Below are 14,713 nucleotides of genomic sequence, written 5' to 3'. Positions count from 1 at the left end.
TGTTCCTGCCCTTTACACTGCTGCTTCTCTATGTTCCTGCTCTTAACACTGCTGCCTCTCTGTGATCCTGCACTTTACACTGCTGCCTCTCTGTGTTCCTGCCCTTTACACTGCTGCCTCTCTGTGTTCCTGCCCTTTACACTGCTGCCTCTCTGTGTTCCTGCCCTTTCCACTGCTGCCTCTCTGTTTTCCTGCCCCTAACACTGCTGCCTCTCTGTGTTCCTGCCGTTTACACTGCTGCCTCTCAGTGTTCCTGCACTTTACACTGCTGCCTCTCTGTGTTCCTGCCCTTTACATTGCTGCCTCTCCATATTCCTGCCCTTTACACTGCTGCCTCTCTGTGTTCCTGCCATTTACACTGCTGCCTCTCTGTGTTCCTGCCCTTTCCACTGCTGCCTCTCTGTGTTCCTGCCGTTTACACTGCTGCCTCTCTGTATTCCTGCACTTTGCACTGCTGCCTCTCTGTGTTACTGCCCTTTACACTGCTGCCTCTCTGTGTTCCTGCCCTTTACAATGCTACCGCTCTGTGTACCTACCATTTACACTGCTGCCTCTCTGTGTTCCTGCCTTTTACACTGCTGCCTCTCTGTGTTCCTGCCCTTTACACTGCTGCACCTCTGCGTTCCTGCCATTTACAGTGCTGCCTCTCTGTGTTCCTGCCCTTTACACTGCTGCCTCCTTGTGTTCCTGCCCTTTACACTGCTGCCTCTCTGTTTTCCTGCCCCGAACACTGCTGCCTCACTGTGTTGCTGCCCATTACACTGCTGCCTCTCTGTGTTCCTGCCCTTTACACTGCTACCTCTCTGTGTTCCTGCCCTTTACAATGCTGCCGCTCTGTGTTCCTGAACTTTACACTGCTGCCTCTCTGTGTTCCTGCCCTTTTCACTGCTGCCTCTCTGTGTTCCTGCCCTTTACACTGCAGCCTCTCTGTATTGGTGCCCTTTACAGGACCGCCTCTCTGTGTTCCTGCACTTTGCACTGCTGCCTCTCTGTGTATCTGCTCTTTACAATGCTGCCTCTCTGTGTTCCTGCTCTTTACACTGCTGCCTCACTGTGTTCCTGCTCTTTACACTGCTGCTTCACTGTGTTCCTGCTCTTTACACTGCTGCCTCTCTGTGTTCCTGCCCTTTACACTGCTGCCTCTCTGTGTTCCTGCCATTTACACTGCTGCCCCTCTGTGTTCGTGCCCTATACACTGCTGCCTCTCTGTGTTCCTGCCCTTTACACTGCTGCCTCTCTGTGTTCCTGCCCTTTACACTGCTGCCTCTCTGTATTGCTGCCCTTTACACTGCTGCCTCTCTGTGTTCCTGCACTTTACACTGCTGCCTCTCTATGTTCCTGCACTTGGCACTGCAGGCTCTCTGTGTTCCTGCTCTTTACACTGCTGCTTCTCCGTGTTCCTGCTCTTTACACTGCTGCCTCTCTGTGTTCCTGCTCTTTACAATGCTGCCTCTCTGTGTTCCTGCTCTTTACACTGCTGCCTCACCGTGTTCCTGCCCTTTACACTGCTGCTTCTCTATGTTCCTGCTCTTTACACTGCTACCTATCTGTGATCCTGCACTTTACACTGCTGCCTCTCTGTGTTCCTGCACTTTACACTGCTGCCTCTCTGTGTTCCTGCCCTGTACAATGCTACCGCTCAGTGTTCCTACCATTTACTCTGCTGCCTCTCTGTGTTCCTGCCCTTTACACTGCTGCCTCTCTGTGTTCCTGCCCTTTGCACTGCTGCCTCTCTGTGTTCCTGCCCTTTGCACTGCTGCCTCTCTATGTCCCTGACTTTACACTGCTGCCTCTCTTTGTTCCGTCGCTTTATACTGCTGCCTCTCTGTTATCCTGCCCTTTACACTGCCGGCTCTCTGTTTTCCTGCATTTTGAACTGCTGCCTCTCTTTGTTCCTGACTTTACACTGCTGCCTCGCTGTGTTTCTGCCCTTTACACTGCTGCCACTCTGTGTTCCTGCCCTTTGCACTGCTGCCTCTCTGTTTTCCTGCCCTTTACACTGCTGTCTCTCTCTTTTCCTGCCCTTTACACGGCTGCATCTCGGTGTTCCTGCACTTTACACTGCTGCCTCTCTGTATTCCTGCAATTTACACTGCTGCCTCTCTGTGTTCCTGCCCTTTACACTGCTGCTGCTCTGCGTTCCTGCCCTTTCCACTGCTGCCTCGCTGTGTTCCTGCCGTTTACACTGCTGCCTCTCTGTGTTCCTGCACTTTACACTGCTGCCTCTCTGTCTTCCTGCTAGTTACAATGCTGCCTCTCTGTATTCCTGCCCTTTACATTGCTGCCTCTCCATATTCCTGCCCTTTACACTGCTGCCTCTCTGTGTTCCTGGCCATGACACCGCTGCCTCTCTGTGTTCCAGCCATTTACACTGCTGCCTCTCTGTGTTCCTGCCCTTAACACTGCTGCCTCTCTTTGTTCCTGCTCATTACACTGCAGCTTCTCTATGTTCCTTTTGTTTACACTGCTGCCTCTCTGTGATCCTGCCCTTTACACTGCTGCCTCTCTGTGTTCCTGCCGTTTACACTGCTGCCTCTCTGTGTTCCTGCACTTTGTACTGCTGCCTCTCTGTTTTCCTGCCCTTTACACTGCTGCCTCTCTATGTTCCTGCCCTTTACACTGCTGCCTCTCTGCGTTCCTGCCCTTTACACTGCTGCCTCTCTGTTTTCCTGCCCTTTACACTGCTGCCTCTCTGCGTTCCTGCCCTTTACACTGCTGTCTCTCTGCTTTCCTGCCCTTTACACTGCTGCCTCTCTGTTTTCCTGCCCTTTACACTGCTGCTTCTCTGTGTTCCTGTTCTTTACACTGCTGTCTCTCTGTGTTCCTGCCCTTTGCACTGCTGCCTCTCTGTTTTCCTGCCCTTTGCACTGCTGCCTCTCTGTGTTCCTGCACTTTACACTGCTGCCTCTCTGTGTTTCTGCCCTTCACATTGCTGCCTCTCTGTGTTCCTGCAATTTACACTGCTGCCTCTGTGTTCCTGCTACTTCCACTGCTGCCTCTCTGTGTTCCTGCCCTTTACACTGCTGCTGCTCTGCCTTCCTGCCCTTTCCACTGCTGCCTCGCTGTGTTCCTGGCATTTACACTGCTGCCTCTCTCTGTTCCTGCACTTTACACTGCTGCCTCTCTGTCTTCCTGCTATTTACAATGCTGCCTCTCTGTGTTCCTGCCCTTTACACTGCTGCCTCTCCATAATCCTGCCCTTTACACTGCTGCCTCTCTGTGTTCCTGCCCTTTACACTGCTGCCTCTCTGTGTTCCTGCCATTTACACTGCTGCCCCTCTGTGTTAGTGCCCTATACACTGCTGACTCTCTATGTTCCTGCCCTTTACACTGCTGCCTCTCTTTGTTCCTGCTCATTACACTGCTGCCGCTCTGTGTTCCTGCCATGTACTCTGCTGCTTCTCTATGTTCCTGCTCTTTACACTGCTGCCTCTCTGTGATCCTGCCCTTTACACTGCTGCCTCTCTGTGTTCCTGCACTATACACTGCTGCCTGTCTGTGTTCCTGCCCTTTACAATGCTACCGCTCTGTGTTCCTACCATTTACACTGCTGCCTCTCTGTGTTCCTGCCCTTTACACTGCTGCCTCTCTGTGTTCCTGCCCTTTACACTGCTGCCCCTCTGCGTTCCTGCCATTTACACTGCTGCCTCTCTGTGTTCCTGCCCTTTACACTGCTGCCTCTCTGTGTTCCTACCATTTACACTGCTGCCTCTCTGTGTTCCTGCCCTTTACACTGCTGCCTCTCTGTGTTCCTGCTCTTTACACTGCTGCCGCTCTATGTTCCTGCACTTGGCACTGCAGGCTCTCTGTGTTCCTGCTCTTTACACTGAAGCCTTCTGTGTTCCTGCTCTTTACACTGCTGCCTCTCTGTGTTCCTGCCCTTTATACTGCTGCCTCTCTGTGTTCCTGCTCTTTACACTGCTGCCGCTCTGTGTTCCTGCCCTTTACACTGCTGCCTCTCTGTTTTCCTGCCCTTGGCAATGCTGCATCTCTGTTTTCCTGCCCTTTACACTGCTGCCTCTCTATGTTCCTGCCCTTTGCACTTCTGCCTCTCTGTGTTCCTGCCCTTTACACTGCTGCCTCTCTGTTTTCCTGCCCTCTACACTGCTGCCTCTCTGTTTTCCTGCGCCTTGACACTGCTGCCTCTCTATGTTCCTGACTTTACACTGCTGCCTATCTGTGTTTCTGCCCTTTACACTGCTGCCTCTCTGTGTTCCTGCCCTTTGCACTGCTGCCTGTCTGTTTTCCTGCCATTTACACAGCTGCCTATCTGTGTTCCTGCAATTCACACTGCTGCCTCTCTGTGTTTCTGCCCTTTACATTGCTGCCTCTCTATGTTCCTGCAATTTACACTGCTGCATCTTTGTGTTCCTGCCCTTTACACTGCTGCTGCTCTGCGTTCCTGCCCTTTCCAATGCTGCCTCGCTGTGTTCCTGCCCTTTACACTGCTGCCTCTCTGTGTTCCTGCACTTTACACTGCTGCTTCTCCGTGTTCCTGCTCTTTACACTGATGCCTCTCTGTGTTCCTGCTCTTTACAATGCTGCCTCTCTGTGTTCCTGCTCTTTACAATGCTGCCTCTCTGTGTTCCTGCTCTTTACACTGCTGCCTCTCTGTGTTCCTGCCATTTACACTGCTGCCTCTCTGTGTTCCTGCACTTTATACTGCTGCCGCTCTGTGTTCCTGCCCTTTACACTGCTGCCTCTCTGTTTTCCTGCCCTTTACACTGCTGCCTCTCTGTGTTCCTGCTCTTTGCACTGCTGTCTCTCTGTGTTCCTGCCATTTACACTGCTGCCGCGCTGTGTTCCTGCCATTTGCACTGCTGCCTCTCTGTTTTCCTGCCCTTTACACTGCTGCCTCTCTGTTTTCCAGCCCTTTACACTGCTGCCTCTCTACGTTCCTGCCCTTTACACTGCTGCCTCTCTGCGTTCCTGCCCTTTACACTGCTGCCTCTCTGTTTTCCTGCCCTTTACACTGCTGCCTCTCTGCGTTCCTGCCCTTTACACTGCTGCCTCTCTGCTTTCCTGCCCTTTACACTGCTGCCTCTCTGTTTTCCTGCCCTTTACACTGCTGCCTCTCTGTGTTCCTGCTCTTCACACTGCTGTCTCTCTGTGTTCCTGCACTTTACACTGCTGCCTCTCTGTGTTTCTGCCCTTTACATTGCTGCCTCTCTGTGTTCCTGCAATTTACACTGCTGCCTCTCTGTGTTCCTGCTCCTTCCACTGCTGCCTCTCTGTGTTCCTGCCCTTTACACTGCTGCTGCTCTGCGTTCCTGCCCTTTCCACTGCTGCCTCGCTGTGTTCCTGGCATTTACACTGCTGCCTCTCTGTGTTCCTGCACTTTACACTGCTGCCTCTCTGTCTTCCTGCTATTTACAATGCTGCCTCTCTTTGTTCCTGCCCTTTACACTGCTGCCTCTCCATCATCCTGCCCTTTACACTGCTGCCTCTCTGTGTTCCTGCCCTTTACACTGCTGCCTCTCTGTGTTCCTGCCATTTACACTGCTGCCCCTCTGTGTTAGTGCCCTATACACTGCTGACTCTCTATGTTCCTGCCCTTTACACTGCTGCCTCTCTTTGTTCCTGCTCATTACACTGCTGCCGCTCTGTGTTCCTGCCATGTACTCTGCTACTTCTCTGTGTTCCTGCTCTTTACACTGCTGCCTCTCTGTGATCCTGCCATTTACATTGCTGCCTCTCTGTGTTCCTGCACTTTACACTGCTGCTTTTCTGTGTTCCTGCCCTTTACACTGCTGCCTCTCTGTGTTCCTGCCCTTTACAATGCTACCGCTCTGTGTTCCTACCATTTACACTGCTGCCTCTCTGTGTTCCTGCCATTTACAATGCTGCCTCTTTGTGTTCCTGCCCTTTACACTGCTGCCTCTCTGTGTTCCTACCATTTACACTGCTGCCTCTCTGTGTTCCTGCCCTTTACACTGCTGCCTCTCTGCGTTCCTGCCATTTACAGTGCTGCCTCTCTGTGTTCCTGCCCTTTGCACTGCTGCCTCTCTGTGTTCCTACCATTTACACTGCTGCCTCTCTGTGTTCCTGCCCTTTACACTGCTGCCTCTCTGTGTTGCTGCCCTTTACACTGCTGCCTCTCTGTGTTCCTGCCCTTTACACTGCTGCCCCTCTGCTTTCCTGCCATTTACACTGCTGCCTCTCTGTGTTCCTGCCATTTACACTGCTGCCCCTCTGTGTTCGTGCCCTATACACTGCTGCCTCTCTGTGTTCCTGCCCTTTACACTGCTGCCTCTCTGTGTTCCTGCCCTTTACACTGCTGCCTCTCTGTATTGCTGACCTTTACACTGCTGCCTCTCTGTGTTCCTGCACTTTACACTGCTGCCTCTCTATGTTCCTGCACTTGGCACCGCAGGCTCTCTGTGTTCCTGCTCTTTACACTGCTGCTTCTCCGTGTTCCTGCTCTTTACACTGCTGCCTCTCTGTGTTCCTGCTCTTTACAATGCTGCCTCACCGTGTTCCTGCCCTTTACACTGCTGCTTCTCTATGTTCCTGCTCTTTACACTGCTGCCTATCTGTGATCCTGCCCTTTACAATGCTACCGCTCAGTGTTCCTACCAATTACACTGCTGCCTCTCTGTGTTCCTGCCCTTTACAATGCTACCGCTCAGTGTTCCTACCATTTACTCTGCTGCCTCTCTGTGTTCCTGCCCTTTGCACTGCTGCCTCTCTGTGTTCCTGCCCTTTGCACTGCTGCCTCTCTATGTCCCTGACTTTACACTGCTGCCTCTCTTTGTTCCGTCCCTTTACACTGCTGCCTCTCTGTTATCCTGCCCTTTACACTGCCGGCTCTCTGTTTTCCTGCATTTTGAACTGCTGCCTCTCTTTGTTCCTGACTTTACACTGCTGCCTCGCTGTGTTTCTGCCCTTTACACTGCTGCCTCTCTGTGTTCCTGCCCTTTGCACTGCTGCCTCTCTGTTTTCCTGCCCTTTACACTGCTGCCTCTCTGTGTTCCTGCCCTTTACAATGCTACCGCTCAGTGTTCCTACCATTTACTCTGCTGCCTCTCTGTGTTCCTGCCCTTTGCACTGCTGCCTCTCTGTGTTCCTGCCCTTTGCACTGCTGCCTCTCTATGTCCCTGACTTTACACTGCTGCCTCTCTTTGTTCCGTCCCTTTACACTGCTGCCTCTCTGTTATCCTGCCCTTTACACTGCCGGCTCTCTGTTTTCCAGCATTTTGAACTGCTGCCTCTCTTTGTTCCTGACTTTACACTGCTGCCTCGCTGTGTTTCTGCCCTTTACACTGCTGCCTCTCTGTGTTCCTGCCCTTTGCACTGCTGCCTCTCTGTTTTCCTGCCCTTTACACTGCTGTCTCTCTCTTTTCCTGCCCTTTTCACGGCTGCATCTCGGTGTTCCTGCACTTTACACTGCTGCCTCTCTGTATTCCTGCAATTTACACTGCTGCCTCTCTGTGTTCCTGCCCTTTACACTGCTGCTGCTCTGCGTTCCTGCCCTTTCCACTGCTGCCTCGCTGTGTTCCTGCCCTTTACACTGCTGCCTCTCTGTGTTCCTGCACTTTACACTGCTGCCTCTCTGTCTTCCTGCTAGTTACAATGCTGCCTCTCTGTGTTCCTGCCCTTTACATTGCTGCCTCTCCATATTCCTGCCTTTTACACTGCTGCCTCTCTGTGTTCCTGGCCATTACACCGCTGCCTCTCTGTGTTCCTGCCATTTACACTGCTGCCTCTCTGTGTTCCTGCCCTTAACACTGCTGCCTCTCTTTGTTCCTGCTCATTACACTGCAGCTTCTCTATGTTCCTTTTGTTTACACTGCTGCCTCTCTGTGATCCTGCCCTGTACACTGCTGCCTCTCTGTGTTCCTGCCGTTTACACTGCTGCCTCTCTGTGTTCCTGCACTTTGTACTGCTGCCTCTCTGTTTTCCTGCCCTTTACACTGCTGCCTCTCTGTTCTCCAGCCCTTTACACTGCTGCCTCTCTATGTTCCTGCCCTTTACACTGCTGCCTCTCTGCGCTCCTGCCCTTTACACTGCTGCCTCTCTGTTTTCCTGCCCTTTACACTGCTGCCTCTCTGCGTTCCTGCCCTTTACACTGCTGTCTCTCTGCTTTCCTGCCCTTTACACTGCTGCCTCTCTGTTTTCCTGCCCTTTACACTGCTGCTTCTCTGTGTTCCTGTTCTTTACACTGCTGTCTCTCTGTGTTCCTGCCCTTTGCACTGCTGCCTCTCTGTTTTCCTGCCCTTTGCACTGCTGCCTCTCTGTGTTCCTGCACTTTACACTGCTGCCTCTCTGTGTTTCTGCCCTTTACATTGCTGCCTCTCTGTGTTCCTGCAATTTACACTGCTGCCTCTGTGTTCCTGCTCCTTCCACTGCTGCCTCTCTTTGTTCCTGCCCTTTACACTGCTGCTGCTCTGCGTTCCTGCCCTTTCCACTGCTGCCTCGCTGTGTTCCTGGCATTTACACTGCTGCCTCTCTCTGTTCCTGCACTTTACACTGCTGCCTCTCTGTCTTCCTGCTATTTACAATGCTGCCGCACTGTGTTCCTGCCCTTTACACTGCTGCCTCTCCATAATCCTGCCCTTTACACTGCTGCCTCTCTGTGTTCCTGCCCTTTACGCTGCTGCCTCTCTGTGTTCCTGCCATTTACACTGCTGCCCCTCTGTGTTAGTGCCCTATACACTGCTGACTCTCTATGTTCCTGCCCTTTACACTGCTGCCTCTCTTTGTTCCTGCTCATTACACTGCTGCCGCTCTGTGTTCCTGCCATGTACTCTGCTGCTTCTCTATGTTCCTGCTCTTTACACTGCTGCCTCTCTGTGATCCTGCCCTTTACACTGCTGCCTCTCTGTGTTCCTGCACTATACACTGCTGCCTCTCTGTGTTCCTGCACTTTACACTGCTGCCTCTCTGTGTTCCTGCCCTTTACAATGCTACCGCTCTATGTTCCTACCATTTACACTGCTGCCTCTCTGTGTTCCTGCCCTTTACACTGCTGCCTCTCTGTGTTCCTGCCCTTTACACTGCTGCCTCTCTGTGTTCCTACCATTTACACTGCTGCCTCTCTGTGTTCCTGCCCTTTACACTGCTGCCTCTCTGTGTTCCTGCCCTTTACACTGCTGCCTCTCTGTGTTGCTGCCCTTTACACTGCTGCCTCTCTGTGTTCCTGCCCTTTACACTGCTGCCCCTCTGCATTCCTGCCATTTACACTGCTGCCTCTCTGTGTTGCTGCCCTTTACACTGCTGCCTCTCTGTGTTCCTGCCCTTTACACTGCTGCCCCTCTGCATTCCTGCCATTTACACTGCTGCCTCTCTGTGTTCCTGCCATTTACACTGCTGCCTCTCTGTGTTCCTGCTCTTTACACTGCTGCCGCTCTATGTTCCTGCACTTGGCACTGCAGGCTCTCTGTGTTCCTGCTCTTTACACTGAAGCCTCTCTGTGTTCCTGCTCTTAACACTGCTGCCTCTCTGTGTTCCTGCCCTTTATACTGCTGCCTCTCTGTGTTCCTGCTCTTTACATTGCTGCCGCTCTGTGTTCCTGCCCTTTACACTGCTGCATCTCTGTTTTCCTGCCCTTTACACTGCTGCCTCTCTATGTTCCTGCCCTTTGCACTTCTGCCTCTCTGTGTTCCTGCCCTTTACACTGCTGCCTCTCTGTTTTCCTGCCCTCTACACTGCTGCCTCTCTGTTTTCCTGCCCTTGACACTGCTGCCTCTCTATGTTCCTGACTTTACACTGCTGCCTATCTGTGTTTCTGCCCTTTGCACTGCTGCCTCTCTGTGTTCCTGCCCTTTGCACTGCTGCCTGTCTGTTTTCCTGCCCTTTACACAGCTGCCTATCTGTGTTCCTGCAATTCACACTGCTGCCTCTCTGTGTTTCTGCCCTTTACATTGCTGCCTCTCTGTGTTCCTGCAATTTACACTGCTGCCTCTCTGTGTTCCTGCCCTTTATACTGCTGCTGCTCTGCGTTCCTGCCCTTTCCAATGCTGCCTCGCTGTGTTCCTGCCCTTTACACTGCTGCCTCTCTGTGTTCCTGCACTTTACACTGCTGCTTCTCCGTGTTCCTGCTCTTTACAATGCTGCCTCTCTGTGTTCCTGCTCTTTACAATGCTGCCTCTCTGTGTTCCTGCTCTTTACACTGCTGCCTCTCTGTGTTCCTGCCATTTACACTGCTGCCTCTCTGTGTTCCTGCACTTTATACTGCTGCCGCTCTGTGTTCCTGCCCTTTACACTGCTGCCTCTCTGTTTTCCTGCCCTTTACACTGCTGCTTCTCTGTGTTCCTGCTCTTTGCACTGCTGTCTCTCTGTGTTCCTGCCATTTACACTGCTGCCGCGCTGTGTTCCTGCCATTTGCACTGCTGCCTCTCTGTTTTCCTGCCCTTTACACTGCTGCCTCTCTGTTTTCCAGCCCTTTACACTGCTGCCTCTCTACGTTCCTGCCCTTTACACTGCTGCCTCTCTGCGTTCCTGCCCTTTACACTGCTGCATCTCTGTTTTCCTGCCCTTTACACTGCTGCCTCTCTGTGTTCCTGCCCTTTACACTGCTGCCTCTCTGCTTTCCTGCCCTTTACACTGCTGCCTCTCTGTTTTCCTGCCCTTTACACTGCTGCCTCTCTGTGTTCCTGCTCTTCACACTGCTGTCTCTCTGTGTTCCTGCACTTTACACTGCTGCCTCTCTGTGTTTCTGCCCTTTACATTGCTGCCTCTCTGTGTTCCTGCAATTTACACTGCTGCCTCTCTGTGTTCCTGCTCCTTCCACTGCTGCCTCTCTGTGTTCCTGCCCTTCACACTGCTGCTGCTCTGCGTTCCTGCCCTTTCCACTGCTGCCTCGCTGTGTTCCTGGCATTTACACTGCTGCCTCTCTGTGTTCCTGCACTTTGCACTGCTGCCTCTCTGTCTTTCTGCTATTTACAATGCTGCCTCTCTGTGTTCCTGCCCTTTACACTGCTGCCTCTCCATAATCCTGCCCTTTACACTGCTGCCTCTCTGTGTTCCTGCCCTTTACACTGCTGCCTCTCAGTGTTCCTGCCCTTTACACTGCTGCCTCTCTGTGTTAGTGCCCTATACACTGCTGACTCTCTATGTTCCTGCCCTTTACACTGCTGCCTCTCTTTGTTCCTGCTCATTACACTGCTGCCGCTCTGTGTTCCTGCCATGTACTCTGCTGCTTCTCTATGTTCCTGCTCTTTACACTGCTGCCTCTCTGTGATCCTGCCCTTTACACTGCTGCCTCTCTGTGTTCCTGCCCTTTGCAATGCTGCCTCTCTGTGTTCCTGCACTTTGTACTGCTGCCTCTCTGTTTTCCTGCCCTTTACACTGCTGCCTCTCTGTTCTCCAGCCCTTTACACTGCTGCCTCTCTATGTTCCTGCCCTTTACACTGCTGCATCTCTGTTTTCCTGCCCTTTACACTGCTGCCTCTCTGCGTTCCTGCCCTTTACACTGCTGTCTCTCTGCTTTCCTGCCCTTTACACTGCTGCCTCTCTGTTTTCCTGTCCTTTACACTGCTGCTTCTCTGTGTTCCTGTTCTTTACACTGCTGTCTCTCTGTGTTCCTGCCCTTTGCACTGCTGCCTCTCTGTGTTCCTGCCCTTCACACTGCTGCTGCTCTGCGTTCCTGCCCTTTCCACTGCTGCCTCGCTGTGTTCCTGGCATTTACACTGCTGCCTCTCTGTGTTCCTGCACTTTGCACTGCTGCCTCTCTGTCTTTCTGCTATTTACAATGCTGCCTCTCTGTGTTCCTGCCCTTTACACTGCTGCCTCTCCATAATCCTGCCCTTTACACTGCTGCCTCTCTGTGTTCCTGCCCTTTACACTGCTGCCTCTCAGTGTTCCTGCCCTTTACACTGCTGCCTCTCTGTGTTAGTGCCCTATACACTGCTGACTCTCTATGTTCCTGCCCTTTACACTGCTGCCTCTCTTTGTTCCTGCTCATTACACTGCTGCCGCTCTGTGTTCCTGCCATGTACTCTGCTGCTTCTCTATGTTCCTGCTCTTTACACTGCTGCCTCTCTGTGATCCTGCCCTTTACACTGCTGCCTCTCTGTGTTCCTGCCCTTTGCAATGCTGCCTCTCTGTGTTCCTGCACTTTGTACTGCTGCCTCTCTGTTTTCCTGCCCTTTACACTGCTGCCTCTCTGTTCTCCAGCCCTTTACACTGCTGCCTCTCTATGTTCCTGCCCTTTACACTGCTGCATCTCTGTTTTCCTGCCCTTTACACTGCTGCCTCTCTGCGTTCCTGCCCTTTACACTGCTGTCTCTCTGCTTTCCTGCCCTTTACACTGCTGCCTCTCTGTTTTCCTGTCCTTTACACTGCTGCTTCTCTGTGTTCCTGTTCTTTACACTGCTGTCTCTCTGTGTTCCTGCCCTTTGCACTGCTGCCTCTCTGTTTTCCTGCCCTTTACACTGCTGCCTCTCTGCGTTCCTGCCCTTTACACTGCTGTCTCTCTGCTTTCCTGCCCTTTACACTGCTGCCTCTCTGTTTTCCTGCCCTTTACACTGCTGCTTCTCTGTGTTCCTGTTCTTTACACTGCTGTCTCTCTGTGTTCCTGCCCTTTGCACTGCTGCCTCTCTGTTTTCCTGCCCTTTGCACTGCTGCCTCTCTGTGTTCCTGCAGTTTACACTGCTGCCTCTCTGTGTTTCTGCCCTTTACATTGCTGCCTCTCTGTGTTCCTGCAATTTACACTGCTGCCTCTGTGTTCCTGCCCTTTACAATGCTACCGCTCTGTGTTCCTACCATTTACACTGCTGCCTCTCTGTGTTCCTGCCCTTTACACTGCTGCTGCTCTGCGTTCCTGCCCTTTCCACTGCTGCCTCGCTGTGTTCCTGGCATTTACACTGCTGCATCTCTCTGTTCCTGCACTTTACACTGCTGCCTCTCTGTCTTCCTGCTATTTACAATGCTGCCTCTTTGTGTTCCTGCCCTTTACACTGCTGCCTCTCCATAATCCTGCCCTTTACACTGCTGCCTCTCTTTGTTCCTGCCCTTTACACTGCTGCCTCTCTGTGTTCCTGCCATTTACACTGCTGCCCCTCTGTGTTAGTGCCCTATACACTGCTGACTCTCTGTGTTCCTGCCCTTTACACTGCTGCCTCTCTTTGTTCCTGCTCATTACACTGCTGCCGCTCTGTGTTCCTGCCATGCACTCTGCTGCTTCTCTATGTTCCTGCTCTTTACACTGCTGCCTCTCTGTGATCCTGCCCTTTACACTGCTGCCTCTCTGTGTTCCTGCACTTTACACTGCTGCCTCTCTGTGTTCCTGCACTTTACACTGCTGCCTGTCTGTGTTCCTGCCCTTTACACTGCTGCCTCTCTGTGTTCCTGCCCTTTACAATGCTACCGCTCTGTGTTCCTACAATTTACACTGCTGCCTCTCTGTGTTCCTGCCCTTGACACTGCTGCCTCTCTGTGTTCCTGCCCTTTACACTGCTGCCCCTCTGCGTTCCTGCCATTTACACTGCTGCCCCTCTGTGTTCCTGCCCTTTACAATGCTGCCTCTCTGTGTTGCTGCCCTTTACACTGCTGCCTCTCTGTGTTCCTGCCCTTTACACTGCTGCCCCTCTGCGTTCCTGCCATTTACACTGCTGCCTCTCTGTGTTCCTGCCATTTACACTGCTGCCTCTCTGTGTTCCTGCTCTTTACACTGCTGCCGCTCTATGTTCCTGCACTTGGCACTGCAGGCTCTCTGTGTTCCTGCTCTTTACACTGAAGCATCTCTGTGTTCCTGCTCTTTACACTGCTGCCTCTCTGTGTTCCTGCCCTTTATACTGCTGCCTCTCTGTGTTCCTGCTCTTTACTCTGCTGCCGCTCTGTGTTCCTGCCCTTTACACTGCTGCCTCTCTGTTTTCCTGCCCTTGGCAATGCTGCATCTCTGTTTTCCTGCCCTTTACACTGCTGCCTCTCTATGTTCCTGCCCTTTGCACTTCTGCCTCTCTGTGTTCCTGCCCTTTACACTGCTGCCTCTCTGTTTTCCTGCCCTCTACACTGCTGCCTCTCTATGTTCCTGCCCTTTGCACTTCTGCCTCTCTGTGTTCCTGCCCTTTACACTGCTGCCTCTCTGTTTTCCTGCCCTCTACACTGCTGCCTCTCTGTTTTCCTGCCCTTGACACTGCTGCCTCTCTATGTTCCTGACTTTACACTGCTGCCTATCTGTGTTCCTGCCCTTTGCACTGCTGCCTGTCTGTTTTCCTGCCCTTTACACAGCTGCCTATCTGTGTTCCTGCAATTCACACTGCTGCCTCTCTGTGTTTCTGCCCTTTACATTGCTGCCTCTCTGTGTTCCTGCAATTTACACTGCTGCCTCTCTGTGTTCCTGCCCTTTACACTGCTGCTGCTCTGCGTTCCTGCCCTTTCCAATGCTGCCTCGCTGTGTTCCTGCCCTTTACACTGCTGCCTCTCTGTGTTCCTGCACTTTACACTGCTGCTTCTCCGTGTTCCTGCTCTTTACACTGCCCGCTCTCTTTGTTCCTGCTCTTTACAATGCTGCCTCTCTGTGTTCCTGCTCTTTACACTGCTGCCTCTCTGTGTTCCTGCCATTTACACTGCTGCCTCTCTGTGTTCCTGCACTTTATACTGCTGCCGCTCTGTGTTCCTGCCCTTTACACTGCTGCCTCTCTGTTTTCCTGCCCTTTACACTGCTGCCTCTCTGTGTTCCTGCTCTTTGCACTGCTGTCTCTCTGTGTTCCTGCCATTTACACTGCTGCCGCGCTGTGTTCCTGCCATTTGCACTGCTGCCTCTCTGTTT

Source organism: Heterodontus francisci, unplaced genomic scaffold, assembly GCF_036365525.1.
Source record: "Heterodontus francisci isolate sHetFra1 unplaced genomic scaffold, sHetFra1.hap1 HAP1_SCAFFOLD_209, whole genome shotgun sequence".
In the NCBI taxonomy this organism is placed as follows: domain Eukaryota; kingdom Metazoa; phylum Chordata; class Chondrichthyes; order Heterodontiformes; family Heterodontidae; genus Heterodontus; species Heterodontus francisci.
This window is presented reverse-complemented; position numbering follows the sequence as displayed.